Source organism: Nipponia nippon, unplaced genomic scaffold (genome assembly GCF_047370975.1).
Source record: "Nipponia nippon isolate SJK-2023a ecotype South Korea unplaced genomic scaffold, ASM4737097v1 scaffold_13, whole genome shotgun sequence".
NCBI classification, from domain to species: domain Eukaryota; kingdom Metazoa; phylum Chordata; class Aves; order Pelecaniformes; family Threskiornithidae; genus Nipponia; species Nipponia nippon.
The window spans coordinates 605,754-619,509 of record NW_028262324.1 but is presented as its reverse complement, the minus strand read 5'-3'; the positions used below and the strand labels follow the sequence as shown (position 1 = coordinate 619,509).

Here is a 13,756-nt window from a genome sequence, read left to right as displayed (position 1 = left end):
GCTGGCAACGCAGGCACTGACACTGCCACCGTTCCCAGAGTGAAGTGTAACTCTATTTTCATGGTTTTTTAGGGTACTGAGAACCCACCATACAAACCCTGCACGCTGTCACCAACCTCTGCCCACAGCAAGCGTTGCTACTCGGCTACATATAGACCATTCACCCTGACCATCTTCTCTCCCCTTTACACAGCTTGTTGGCCCCCAACGACAGCTCTGCTCCTGCTTTCACAGACCAGGGCGAAGTCACCAACACCAGTGGTTGATGCCACTGTCCCAGGCAGGAAACTGGGGATGAGAGAGGAGAAATGCTTTCACTGCTACTTAAGGGAGCAATGAAAACAAGGCCTCTCGGCTCCCCTGAAGCCCAGTAAGACCACCGTGCTCGCCAGTGTCTCTTTAAGACAATTTCAGAGAAGCATCCCTACACATGCCTGCTTTCCAGACCCAACACACCGAATCCACATTCCTGCACCAAGGGCTCGCTCGCCGTGCAAGGCTGATCAACCCTCTCCCCTCCTTCGCAAGGGCAAGCTTCTCCTGCACGCTGATGTGCACGATACCAGCCCTTATCTCTGCAAACCTGAGACAGGCCAGGACACTGCAGCTTCATGCAAAAAACAAAGGCCTGCGCTGGCAGCCGAGCTCTCAGCCTTGCCATCTCGCAGAAACAGGTTCACTTGCTTGTGCAAACCCCTCTTGAAATAACACAAACCATAAAAGTCAAACACTTTATATTATCCACCTGTAAAAGTTTATGTCTTTGGAGAAGCTCTTGAGAAAATATCAAAGATCTCTCAAGGAAGACTAAATCTTAAAAATTACTGAGATTACACTTGGGGGGGGGGGGAGCAGAGATTTGCTTTCTGTTAAAGACATACAGTAAAAAGCAGTCAGGAAAATGGGACATTCCCCTGAGAGCCTCCTCCACCAAGCCACTAGGAATCAACAGAGCCCCAAAATACCCACAGCACTGACCATTGAGGCTAACACTGGCATATCCGGGGCCAGCTGCTTGAAGACCAGCAGCTTAGACAGAGCCGCTCTCCCCCAATGCCAACACGCAGGACAATGGAGGGAGAGGTAAACTCAAGCGGATGCTGCCAAACCAGACAGCAGTGCTCAGAACAAGGTAGCGAGGGGCCCTGACAGCACCTTCTGCAAGAGATGCGCATTACTCACACACTACAAGCATTGAGAAACAGCACAAGAGCTGCCTTGGTTTCACAGACTCAGACAGGCTAGTTCTGAACCCATCCATACTGGCCCGCAAGCAAGGGGCTGTGACTGCCTTCTCAGCAACAGGACAATCAATGTTTCTGCTTGGAGAAAAGAGACAATAGGCAGAAATAAACAGCCATGGCTGCGGGATGGGCTTCAAACTTCACGAAAGTGAAAACGAACCAAGATCAGTCTTTCTCCAAGTGCTCTCATTGACTTTGGCTTTTATTTGAAGAATAGTAATATACACTTTCAGTTCTGCTGTACAAGGTACACACAGACATTTTGATAGGATGCAATTCTACTAGTTATCGTGCTTTACAGCTTGAAGCACTCGAGGGGCAACATTCAATTGGCTTCACCCCACCCCTGCTGCGCGCTTCCCATCTTTGCAGCAAAGGAAATGGAGCAGCATGTCCAACGCGCCTGAAGGACCTGCGCGTTTAGGCAGCTGTACCAATTCGGAGATGATGGGCAGAATTTGCTTTCCAAAAGCAAAGAGACCACATTAAGCTTTGTAGTGGAAGAGGAATCAATTTTCCACTAAATAAGTGGGAAAGGAACCCAGTGGCAGCCCTGAACAAAACCAACCCAGTTGGAGGCCAGAAGCCTCGAGAGAAACAACCTATCTACTCCAGGAAGAATTTGCTCCCAGAGCAAAAATATGCTGTTATTGCTTCATACTTCAACAGCTGGACCAAACAACAATTTCTCTGCAAAGCAGCACAGCAGAGATCCCGCGTGGATGAGGTAAACAAAGGGCGAGGAGAGGTAAGGCGGTACCTATTCCCGTGCCATCACCTGAACAGGGCCCAACAGCAACGCTGCACGTCGGGGAAAATACTCGCAGAGCTCCGCACCCCCTCTCCTCTGGCAACACCCTAATCCAAATGACCCCACACCAGTTAAAAAGATACAGGTGCCAAATAGCTGTAGCCCTGCAAGTGAAGGGGGCAGGGATAAATAGCCAACAACTACAAGCACATCTGTCTGCCCACGAGGAGCCCTCTGCCAGGGAGGCCAGCGACTGCAGAGGGGTGCCAGAGACTTCTGCACAGACCTACGGGACACTGCGCACAGCCACAGCGAGCCATCTCCACCCCTCGCCCCTCGTTCTCCAACCCCAAAAGCATTTGCTGCATTTCCCGAGCAGGAGGTAAACAACGAAAAACCCTGAGCTTTTGGCTAAAAGCATCCCAACTCACTGAAGAAATAAACCAAGCACTCTTCATAGCAAAATTACCGAAAAGCTCTACCGCATCAACAGCCGGCAGCAGACCAAGCAGAACCAGCTCTCCGTGCACCGAGGCAGCCTGCCTGGCCTCCGCGGTCCCCAACGTGGCTGCGAGTTTAGCGTAGTTGTCAGGAAGGCAAATCGATAAACGGAGAAAACGTTAGCTGCTCCAGGACGGGCGTGCACGCTAGGCAGCAATACAGGCGGATGATTTCTCTTCATCTTTCCGTATTCTGTTTGCGTGCGTTTCTCTCGCAGCGTTCACCCTACAAACCTCATTGATCAAGACTAAAATCCACCTCAATCGCCAGCGAAAGTCACTGGTGAGAAGAGGGAGAATCCCACAGCGCGCCCCCCAAAACACAGCGGGCGCGAGGCTGCGCGGGGCGACTACGGCGCGATGACTGCAGCGAGCGAGACGCGACTCCAACGTGACTGCGATGCCTCTGTTGTGACATGGCTGCAATGTCACAACAGATCCTCGTCCGCTCCGCGCACGGCGGGCGAAGCGGGACGGACCCGCCGCGGGCAGGGACGGGCCGCCGCCCGGAGCGGCCCCGGGACCGCGTCCCCCGCCCCGGGTGCCCTTGCCGGGCAGGGGCCGGGCGGCGGGCAGCCCGTGCCCCGGGGCCTCCGGCCCGCACCGGCGCCCGCTTCTCCCCCGCCCGCGAAGTTTAAAGACCGAAGGATCGATTTTCGCGAGCGCCGCGGCCGGACCGAGGGCGGAACGCCGCGCCCCGCGGGCGGGCTGCCGGCACCCCGCATCCCGCCGCCGCTGCGGCCGCGCAGCTCGCCGCGGGGCCCGGGGCCCCGCTCCCCCCTTCCCGGCCGGGAGGAGCCTCCGCGCAGCGCCGGGGGGAGCCCGCCCCGCCTCCGCCCCCGGCCCCCCGCACGCCCCGGGGCCGCCGCGGCTGCGGGGGGGGCGCCGGGCCGGCAGCTCGGGGCCCGGCGCCCGGCGTAGGCCTGGCCTTCCCCACGCCCGGCGGGCCGGGGCGGGGGGCCGAGCGGCAGGGAGGGCCGGCCGGCGGGGCCGCGGCCCCCGCCGAGCCCCGGGGGGCGGGGGAGGGCCGCCAGCGGGTACCCGCGGCGGCGCCGCGCCCCTCCCCGCGGCCGCCCCGGCCCGGCCCCGCGGCCGAAGCCATGACAGGGCCGGCGGCCGCCCCGGCCCCGCCGCCCGCCCGCCCCGCGGCCCGCGCCGCCGCCGCCGAGTCCATTCATAGCGCCGCCCCGGCGCGGCCCCGCCGCCGCCCCCCGCCCCGCCGCCGCCCCCGGCCGCGCCGGGCGGGCGAACCCAAAAGTTCGGGGCAGAACTTACCTAAAATGGCTCCTCGGCCGCCCAAACACAAACAGCTATTATTTGGTGAAGTTTAGCCCAGCACCCTGCAAGGACACCCTAACCTCGCCCGGGCACGCCCCCGCCCCGCGCCCATTGGCTGCTCACCGCCGCGCGCCGGCGCCCATTGGCAGGCCGGCCCGTCAGCCGCGCGGCGCCCGCGCCAAGCTTGGCTGCAGCGCGCCCGCCGCTCGCTCCATTGTGCTCCTGTTTGCACCGATGAGAGCGCGGCGGCGATTGGCCGCGCCGCCGCCCCCGCGCCCCGCCCCGCGCCGCCGCCGCCCCGCCCGCGCCCTCCACGTCCGCGCCCGCCGCTCGTTGCCCGGATGCGAACGGGGCCCGGCCCCGCCGCGGCCCGGAGCGGGCGCCGCTGCCCCGCCCCCGCCTGAGGCCTGCAGCGGTGCGGAGGCGCCCGGGGCGGCCCCGCTTAGAGAGCGCCGGGAGGGCGCGGGGGCGGCTGCGGGGGGCCGGCGGCCGGAGGGGAGGGCGCGCCGCGCCGCTCCCCGGAGGGGCGCTCCGGGGGATCCGCCGCGGGCCGGCGCAGCGCACCGGCCGCGTAAGCCGCCTGTCCGGGAGGACCTCGGCCGGGAGCAGGCGGGCAAGGCCCGGGCCCGGCCCCGGCCAAGGGTGCGGCAGCCGGCCGCGGTGGCCGTGCCGAGGGAAGCCCTCGCAACCGGACCTGCTCGGGGGCCGGGCCTGGGCACGCAGCGCCGCGGGCTTTGCGCAGCAGCCGCGGTCCCTCCTCCGGCCCAGCAGCCCGGCGGCAGCGCCCTCGCCGCGGCGGCCGGCGGCCTCGGCGCCCTGTCTGCCCCAGCAGGCGTGAGCTGCCTGCCCGCTGGGGAAGGGGAGCGGGGCTGCGGCGCGGAGCCGCTCCAGCCTCCCTGCCGAAGCAGAGGCGCTCCGAGCCGGTCAGCTCCGGCACCAGAAGGAAACCGCTGGCGCTCGTCAGCTCCGCGGGGACTCGGGGCTGATGAACCGAGTGCAGCGCGGCCCGAGTGCCGCCGTCCCGCTTGCCGGGCCCCGGGGCGCAGCCCTGCGTGCGCCCTCTGAAGTCCTGGCCCGTCCAGCACCGGCTGGTGCTGGTGTCCGGTGCTGTCCGGCTGGCCCTTCCCTTTACGCCTCCCGGCTTTCCCCAAGCGCTGTGCTCTTGGCTATGCAGCTCTCGGGCCGGTCACGGAGCACTGCTGGGCCGAGAGCAGGCAGCACCCCTGGGCAGTGCTGGTCTGCGCCGGAGCTGCCCGTCACTGCACGCGTGTAGATCACACACACAGGACACGTCCGAGGGACACAGATCTATTGGAGCTACACCCACCCCGTCCCACGCCTCCTCCGGGTCCCCTGCACAGCCCAGTGTGCTGCTGTGCTCTTCCCAGCGAGGCAGGACTTCCCTCTGCAGCATTCCCCTTTATCCTTTCTCACTCGCTCCAGTCTGCATCTTCACCCTCCAACCTTTTTCTTCCCTCAGCCTGGCTCCTTGCCCATGGATGGCACTGGTGCACGCTGCTGAGATTTCACAGGCATGGTTTGTCTCTCCTGTCCCCCAGGTTCAGCCTCTTTTTCTGCTTGTAGGTCAATGCCCGTGAAGTATTCCTCTCCCGTGCCTCCCCCTTTCCCTAGTCCTGCCCACTCCTTCTCCAGCCACCAGGCATGCCTGTACCCGAGCTTTTTGTTTTCATCCTGCACTGGTCAACCTTTGGCCAACCAACACCATCCTTTGCTATAGCCTCCCTCTGTCTCCAGGGCAGCACCTCAGCCTCCGTATGAAGAATGCCTGTAAAGGTGGGATTAACTGGGACTCTATGACCGGAAAAACCAAAGCAGCTTATTTCCAGGTTAACCACTTTTTGGTCAGTTGGTCTCAAAAGAATGCCCAAGGGTGGTTAAGTGACTCATTGCTGTACATGCAAAATAGGCAGGCCAGTTGTTAGGAAATAGTAAAGCAAGATGCAAACAAATCCCCTCCCGGATGAGAATTCATCTGGCAAATATCACTTGGGAAGGCATTTTAACACCTTTGTTACAGAACTGCAGAGGCGGTGGTGGGAAGGGACCACAGGAGATTGTGTGCGAGATTTCCAGAGGTCCCTTCGCAGCACCGCATTGGTGACCAACAGAAGGTGAGAGCAGCCATGGCTCTGCCTACCCGAGCCTTAAACCCTCCACGGCCAAAGGTTCCCCCGCCTTTCCGGTGACCTGTCCCAGGGCTGCGCCGTCCTCCCAAGGGCAGGGTTTTCCTAACATCCCATCTGAACCTTTCGGGACTCACTTTGTGGTTGTTGCTCCTTAATGTATCACCAGGCCCTGCCAAGAAGGATTTGACTCCATCATCCTTGCAACTGCCCTTCCAGTGCTTTGAGATGGCTGTTAGATCAGCTCCTGGGTATCTCGTCATCAGAAGAAACTGGCCCAGCTCCTCCACCTGTATTCAAGGGCCCTATGCCCATCTTGGTCATCCCTAACTGATGCCTCTCTGGCCTCTCAATTCTCTGGGCCCCAAAACTGGACACAGTAAAGACAGAATGTATGATTTCATAATGGAGACTCTTCTACCAATCCAGTCTTAATCCAGGCCATGTCTGGTTTATTATTTACGGAGTGGGATTGCTGCGTTTTGGACAAGGTGATGTAGAGAACTGTCCCAGTGTCGGTATTTCATTGTGCTAGCGATATGCAGAGAGGACTGAGTGGTGCACCCACACGGGGACCACTCCCACCGGGTCCCCTCAGAAGGCCAGCGTGAGCTCTGTTGTTGGGTGGCCCCGGCACCCTTTGACGCCAGTACTGGAACACCCCCCCCCCCCCCCCGCCTCTCTGGAAAGAAGGATTAAGTCCCAAGCTCGGCAGGATGCTCAGCTGCACAGAGCTGGGGTCAAGCATCACCTGGAGCACAGCCTTGCTGACAGCAGCCGTCTCTGGGCTCACTGCCTTCTGACCTGATATTAAAAAAAAAAAAAAAAGTTTTGGCTTCTCTAGAGAGGGATTGCGACAGACTCCCTGGGCAAAGTCCTCTGGGCTCAGGACACCCCCATACCTCTCTGCCCACGGGGACCTGCCTCCTCCCAGGGAGCACGGCCAGCTCTGTAGCGGGGTGCACAGAGGGGCCATCGTTATCTGCATCGTTATCTGCGATGTGCTAGGAGGAGGCTACTGTGCTGTCCACCGCATGCATGAACATCCACCATGGCCCTCATTTACAGATGTGCCCCACCCCAAAGGAGAAACGTGTTACTGTTATGTACTTACCTTGAAACCAATGTTAACTGGAATCAGGAAAAGCAAAATGCAAATGAAGGTGGTTACTCACAGCATCCCAGCTAGGCAACAGCAAGAATTGCAAAAAAAAGCAATGAGAAAATTAAAGAAATAATACGCTTCGTTGGCTTTCACAGAACATCAGTGGGAAAGGCAGAGGCTGATCTGCAGCCGGCTCTCCTACCGGGACATCAGCTCCTTGGGTGCCTGTGCCTTTCTCCTGGCCAGTGTCCCTGAAGGGGGGGAGAAGGAGCATCATTTGGGGCCTGGTGGTGCCCAGGATGTGCTCCTGCTTACAGAGAGGTCCTGAGGACTCCTGAGGTGTGCAGCAAGTTGGGCACAGGCTCCTGAGCTGTGTGCCAGGGTTGGTGGTTGTGACCCGAATCATGTCCCCTGTGCGACTGGGGCAGTGCCTTTGCTCTAGCAGCTGCTGCACACCAGCACCCACCGCCACACGACCGCCTGCAGCCCACCGTGTGCAGCTCTGCGCCTGGGTGTGCGAAAAGCAGTGAGCTCTGAGCTTGCCACCAGGGACGGAGACCTCCGACGTTGCACGCCACGCTTGCAAATGTCCCTGATTTAGCCAAGATGCAGATTTTGCAGCAGAAAGTGCAGCCTCCCCACCCAGGAGCGCACGGGCTGAGCGGCAGCACAGTGCTGTGCCTGCAGGCTAGTACTAGTTGCTTCTCCTGGACGGGAGCCCCAGAGATTTCCAATACCTGCTTAACATTCAGTGGCAGTACAGATTACCCAGGCGCACCTCAGTGCCGCAGCGCGTTCGCGTTCGGCTGGGCGGGTGCGTGTGCCCGGCCAGCGCACCGCAGGTCTGTGCAGCCCTCGGGCAGCCACGCACACCGCGCTGGGCGTGCTGCCGCCCCAGGGACGGGCACTGGCCACTGCTTTGGCAGCGGCAAGGAAGGAGTCCCCTGAGGCTGAAGAAATGCCAAGTGTTCCCAGGCTAAACTTGTCCTCTTGCAGAGAGGGATGCTCTGGTGCTGCCTGCAAGAAATGTGCCTGCCTGGCGCTGCTGAGCCCGCGGTGCTGGGGTTGCTGCCCATCTCGCAGGCAGGGGCAGGCAGAGCAAGTGTGGTTTCCCTCTAGCTGATGTGCCACCCTGTGACACAAGCCCGGGGAGGTAAAGACAGACTTTTCTTTGTGGTGGCAGCCCTCACCCAGGAACAGGGCAGCCACTCCACAGGTTTTGGAAGCAGTCTGAAGAGATCGTTGATCATTAAAGGAGCAATTAACTGCTGCTAGCCATGGGGTTTTTTTGGGTACAGGGACGCAGGGCTTCGTCCGCCTCAGTAAATTAGTCTCACCTGCTGATGTAGCAGCCCTTTGCTTGTTGTGGCCATCTGTACATTCGCACATCTCAGAGGGGTCCTTCACTTGCCTGGTTCTGGGGAGGCTGGTGTGTCTCCGATGGTTATCTGTGGCCTCCTTACAGGCTGGTGGCTTTGCTGGGGCTCTGGAGCTTTCACGCACAGATAGTCTTCCCATGCTGTCGTGGACGTTTGTCCCAGCACAAGGTGAGCGAAGGATCCCTCAGCTCCTTTCTACCGTGCATCTTCCCGTGCCAAGGGCTTGGGTACACAGCACCGGGTCCAGGCTGGAGGGGAAGCTCAGCTCTCATCACCACCAAGCTGCTCTGTCCGGCCTCCATCCAGGCTGTCCGGATGGAGGTCAGCAGGAATGGAGGACCAGGAGCCTCAGGTCTTCCATCCCTCTTTGATTGAGCATCCTCAAGCATCCTCTCCCCATAGCGCGACTGGAGAGTGCCAATCTGTCACTTCAGACGGGAGTTTGACTGTGACGGGGCTGTTGGGCTGCTCAGCCTCTGCTCTTCTTCTACCTCCAAAGGTTCAGATGTTGACAGAAGGCTTAATGCCAGCCGTGGGGTTTGTAGATGTTCTCCAGTACACGAGCCCTGCGTCTGTGAACCAGATACTGTGCAGAACCCTCTCGGGGGGCTGGAGACCCACTTGGTCTCTGGACTGGGGTTTGGAGGGGGGTTTGAGGAGCAATTGCCAGGGGTCATATAAAATCACATCTTTTAGAGCAAAACTTAATGTGTCTGTATCTCCCCAGAGCAAACCCCCTTAAGTTGCTTCAGGAATGTCACAAAAGTGATTTTGATTTTGCAAAGAGTTGTGCTGCCTGAAGCAAAGATCAATTGCTTTGGGAAACACTTTGGCTAAACCCATCTCTGCCTGCATCAACCATCTCGTGCCCTAGAAGGGGATGTTCTCTAATGCTGAGCATCAGCAGGCTGGAGCTGTGCAAAGGGTGCTCCAAAGTTGTGCTCTGGCACCAGAGACGGGGGGTGAGATCCATGGGACCACAGCCCAGTGCAAGGCACAAGGAGAACTGCCCAGGACCCACCACCCAGCGAGGCTTGGCCAGGGCTCTGCAGACAGGCCACAGGAAGATTTACCAGCCCTCATTGCTGATGCTGTTATGTCCCCAGAGCAGATGCGTACTTGCTGCTTGTGCTGGTGGCCCTCCCTGTGCACAAATCTATCAGCTGCAGCCACGGGTCCTCTTCAGCAGCTGGGGAGCAGGGGCCTTGTCAGAGACAGGAGCCGGGAAACGGAGGTGGAGGCTGTAGAGTCACACTGGCAGTAAAAGCATCAGTTATGTTTACAAAGGTCTTTGGGGAGGATTTTGCTTGGGAGCACTTGATGGTGGGCAGTGACACCCAAGTAACCTGGGCAATGGGGGCATGCAGGTCCAGCCACCAGGTCCCGCTGGGGACGGGGGTGTCAGCCAAGCCCCTGCAGGGCAAGCGGGCAGGGAACCAACCCCCTTTCCACCAGCTGCAGCCTTGGTCAGGTCCCAGCTGGATCCGGCGCAGCGGGAAGGAGAGGGAGTTACTCCGATGCAGCAGCATGCATCCTTCCCTTCCTGGCTGTTGAAGCACACCTATGCCCCTGTGAAATACAGAGCCTGCAGGCAGCTGGAGGGGGAAGGAGCAGACTTTTAAAGACCTTGCGCAGCCTGTAAGCATGCATGAGTAATTAACCAGTGCTAGCACCAAGGCAGAATTCAGAGTCTTAAAAAGACCGGCGTGGCAGGTCGGGTTGACTTTCCAGTGCAAAGTCTGAAGAGCAGCTCTGAGCCCAGGTGAGACGGTTGGATGCTTCTGCTCGTTCTTGTGGGCACCGCGGGAGACCCCCGACTCCAGGAGTCCCTCTGGGCTCACCCTTGTTGGACCTCCCGCATGTCAGGCACCCTTCGCTGGAGCTGACAGCAAGGAGGTGGTGGGATCCTCTGTGGGCAGCTGAAGTGGTGGCCGAACCATGCGTGGGATGGGAGACACCCCAGCCCAGATGCCTCTCGGCCCTGGCTTTGCTTGTTGCCTGCAGGGTTATCCTGCCCATGCTCCCCGCTGTCAGGCTGCGGCAGGAGCAGTCGACCTCCAGCCTACGCAGGGGACCCCAGGGATCCCATGGACTGGTGTTTCCTCAGCCTTGGTCTAGGGAGTCTGTAAGGCAGGCTTCAGCTGGAAACTCCCTGTTCAAGGACGGAGGTTTCCTTGGATGTGGTTATTTGAAGAAATTCCCCTGCCCTCAGGAGCTTCTGTCAGATAAATTTCGTGATTGCTGTTGTAAATTTTCCTGTGGGATTATTTGGGATTATTAAGCGGCTTCCATGCCGCAGATGATTGATGGCAGAGGAGATGGGGTGCTCCCAGGAATTGGGAATTTCCTGGCCAGTCCCCCACACCATTGTGGTTCCTTGGCGCTGAGCTGCTATGCACGGGGCAATCGCTCGCCCTGGCCCTGTGGTGAGCCCTCTGCTTTGTCATCGCTGTAAACCTGGGGACTGTCCAACACTGCACCCTGCTCACGGTGCGGGTGTACGTTTGTGACAGATCACACAGCGAGGGCCTGGGAGCCTCCTTCCGCACAGGGCCCCCACGCGCCCCGAGGGAGGCTGTGCCCCAAGGCACGAGGCTGTCCCCGGGATGCAGCGTCACAGCCCACCTTATCCTGCAGACACGTGCAGGGCACAAATTACATGCACAACTTCATGTCTATGGAGAGCTTAGCCTTAATCTTCTTTTTCTGCCGCTCTTCTGCATCTGCAGTCCCGGGCTGGGAAGAAAAGGACTGAGCAGGCAGCTGCAAGGTGCTGCATCCTTCTGCCTGCCCCACGCCTGCACTGGCACCCACAACCCTCACCATGCAGACCCCACACGGCGCTGCCGCGGGAAGCGATGGTGGCAGGAGCTGTCATCTTCATCTGGTTAAACCTAACCCCAGGGCCTCCCTGTGGGCAGCAGCTTCAGCCGGGAGGAGGAAGATTTGCCAGCAGCAGCTTCCCAGTGCACTCGGTGAAATCCCCAGGACCTACTTTCTGCCCAAGTTTTGTAGCTCCTGTTGCTTCAGAGCTGCCAGCTCACAGGCACTTCTAATCACCCCTCCAATTAACGAGAGTGAAAGGTGCTTAACATGCTGCTCGTCATTAGCCAGGCCCCTGAACACCTCTCACCTGCCTCCCACGTGAGCTCTGCTCACCCTCTGTGTGCAACTAAAGCAGAGCCACTGGCCATGGCTGCCCCTGGATGGAGACAACAGAAATAATTTCACAAATTCAAATTACACAGCCCTCAGCTCTTTAAACACTGTTTCTCTCCTGGCACATTTTCCTCTCACTGACTCCAATTGATTTTGCTTCCAGGCAGGTTTCTTCGCTAGGCTCCTCTTGCCCCAGGCTCCTGCTGAGCACCCAGCCATAACACGGGGTCTGCTGCCCACATGAGCCTCACCTGCTTTGCTGTACCCCAAAAGTTCATCCCTGTGACTTCTCCAGCCCTGGCTTCACTGTCAGTTCCCGGGGGAATCTGGTTTGATATCCGACCCCCAGTGCCTCCCCGTGTGGCTCTGTGGGATGATGCTGGTGTTGCCCCTGTGGTCCCTGCAGACCCTTTCATCCCTTTGGGTCTCTAGGGGTTATTCTCAGGGCTTGCCCAATTGTTCTGCCTTTCCTTCTTTGCAGGCCGTGAAGCCACCCAGGCCTGTGGTGTAAGAGTTTTCCGTATGCTTGTAACCAGAAGTGGTAAAATCCTAGAAATGAGGGAACCTTTGGGACCAGCTAATACTAATGCCAGCTAATGCCATGCTGCCTGGGACCCAGCTCTCCCAGAAACCTCGGTGACAGAGACTCCAGCCTCTCCCCTCTCATGACTGGGAAGATTTTTCCCAGTGCCTACCTTGAATTCCCCTGTGATAATTTAAGCCTGCTTCTCCTTGCGTTATCCGGCATGGGCAGATTAATCCTTTCCTCATTGCAGGAATCATTTACATTCCTGCAGACTGCTGCCGCAGCCCCCTCCACTCTCTCCTACCAATTAAGCAGTCCCACGTCTTGCCGGTTTTTCTTGGCAGTCATGTTTTCCAGGTCTCTGACATCCTTCCCTGGATCCTCTCCAACCGGCCCAAAGGGCAATGTCCAGACATAGCTGCCTTCTCCAGCCGCCGCTTCCTGGTGCCGTGGAAAAAGGCAGAGCCATCTCCTGCATCTCCGAAGCCTTCCTGGTTACGCATCCTGGCATCGTGTTTGCCCCATTTTTTCTGTTAGCCACCTGCTCTGCTGCAATTTATTAGAACGTCAGGTCCTTCCCCCCCCCTCCCAGTTACTCACTTGCTTCTTGCTCCCCATTTCTTGTTTATACGGTGGCCTGGTTGTGCCAGGATGCTGCTGGCATTGTGCGGTGCTGCGTGGTGCCCTGCTCCCCAAGCCTGTTTATCTAATTTGTCAGTGAGGGTGGTGTGGATGGAGAGTTTGGGGTTAGGAATCTGCCTTCCACCATAATTCCCACTCTTCCTATCTTCCTATTTTGTCTGCAAGTGCTGTATCCCGTTATCTCACCTGCTGGCAGCTGCAGCCCGGAGGCGGTTATCCGAGCTGGGACCAGCACACATTTTATAGCAGGGTTAGGCTGAATATGATCTGCAACTTGCTTCTGAGCTTCTTTTATGACCCTGCATCAAAAGCCTTACAAACGTCAAGATACACACACTACGTTTCCTGTTCTGTCAAAGGAGGTAGTCAGACGGGGTTTGCCACAGTTTGCCCATGAGAAGCCGGCGCTGGCAGCTGCTCCCCTGCGTGCTGTCCTGCGGGGTCCTGGGGCTGCCTCGCAGCTTGTCCTGCTGTTTCCCAGGGGACCGAGGCTGTGCTGAGCGCTCTGTGGTTTTCTCTTCTTTTTAAAGAGCTGCACGGCATTGCCCTTCTGCTGCCCCAGCCCTCCCGATTTCGGCTACACCCCTCCTGCTTCAGGCTCTCCTGCTGCCAGCTCTGCCTGCATCTGCAGAGAGGGCTGCTGGGCCTGGCCTGCCTGCACCGCTTGGTCTCTCCAAGCTCCCCAGCCCAGTTCCTGGCAGAGCCGTTGCCCTTTCGCCGATGCTAATTGCACAGCCCAGCTGATCCCGGCTGATGCACTGAGGCAGTGAATGCCCCTGCACCGCAGTATCCCCATCAAGGGCTTCCCCTTCCCACTCCGCAGCATCAGCCCTGGCTCTGCCTCTCCCCTTCCTCGCCACGTGCTCTCATTGCCTTGCTCGCTGAATCCTTTTTCTTTTCCCTTTGGCCTTCTCGATTTTGCATTCCAAGCTGACGCATTTACATTCAAACCCACCTGCCTGCTTCCTGGCCGCTTCCCAGCCACCTGGTCCAAGGCTCGTAGTTTGGAGAGAGCGTGGGATGCTCTC

The 13,756-nt window shown here is 58.9% G+C and overlaps 1 protein-coding gene across 5 annotated transcripts in view; it reads right to left on the bottom strand.

Moving 5' to 3' along the window:
* CHD6 (chromodomain helicase DNA binding protein 6) overlaps window positions 1–3,886 on the bottom strand; it is an 85,808-nt gene extending 81,922 nt beyond the window's left edge. For 3 of the 5 annotated variants that reach the window (XM_087749370.1, XM_087749376.1, XM_087749380.1), the window contains exon 1: window positions 2,465–2,898. The gene's annotated coding sequence lies outside the window, so the exon portion shown is untranslated. Of the gene's footprint in view, window positions 1–2,464; window positions 2,899–3,770 lie in introns of those variants that run through there. The other 2 variants (XM_087749375.1, XM_087749378.1) reach the window with 2 other exon arrangements.
* Window positions 3,887–13,756: the final 9,870 nt, after the last annotated feature.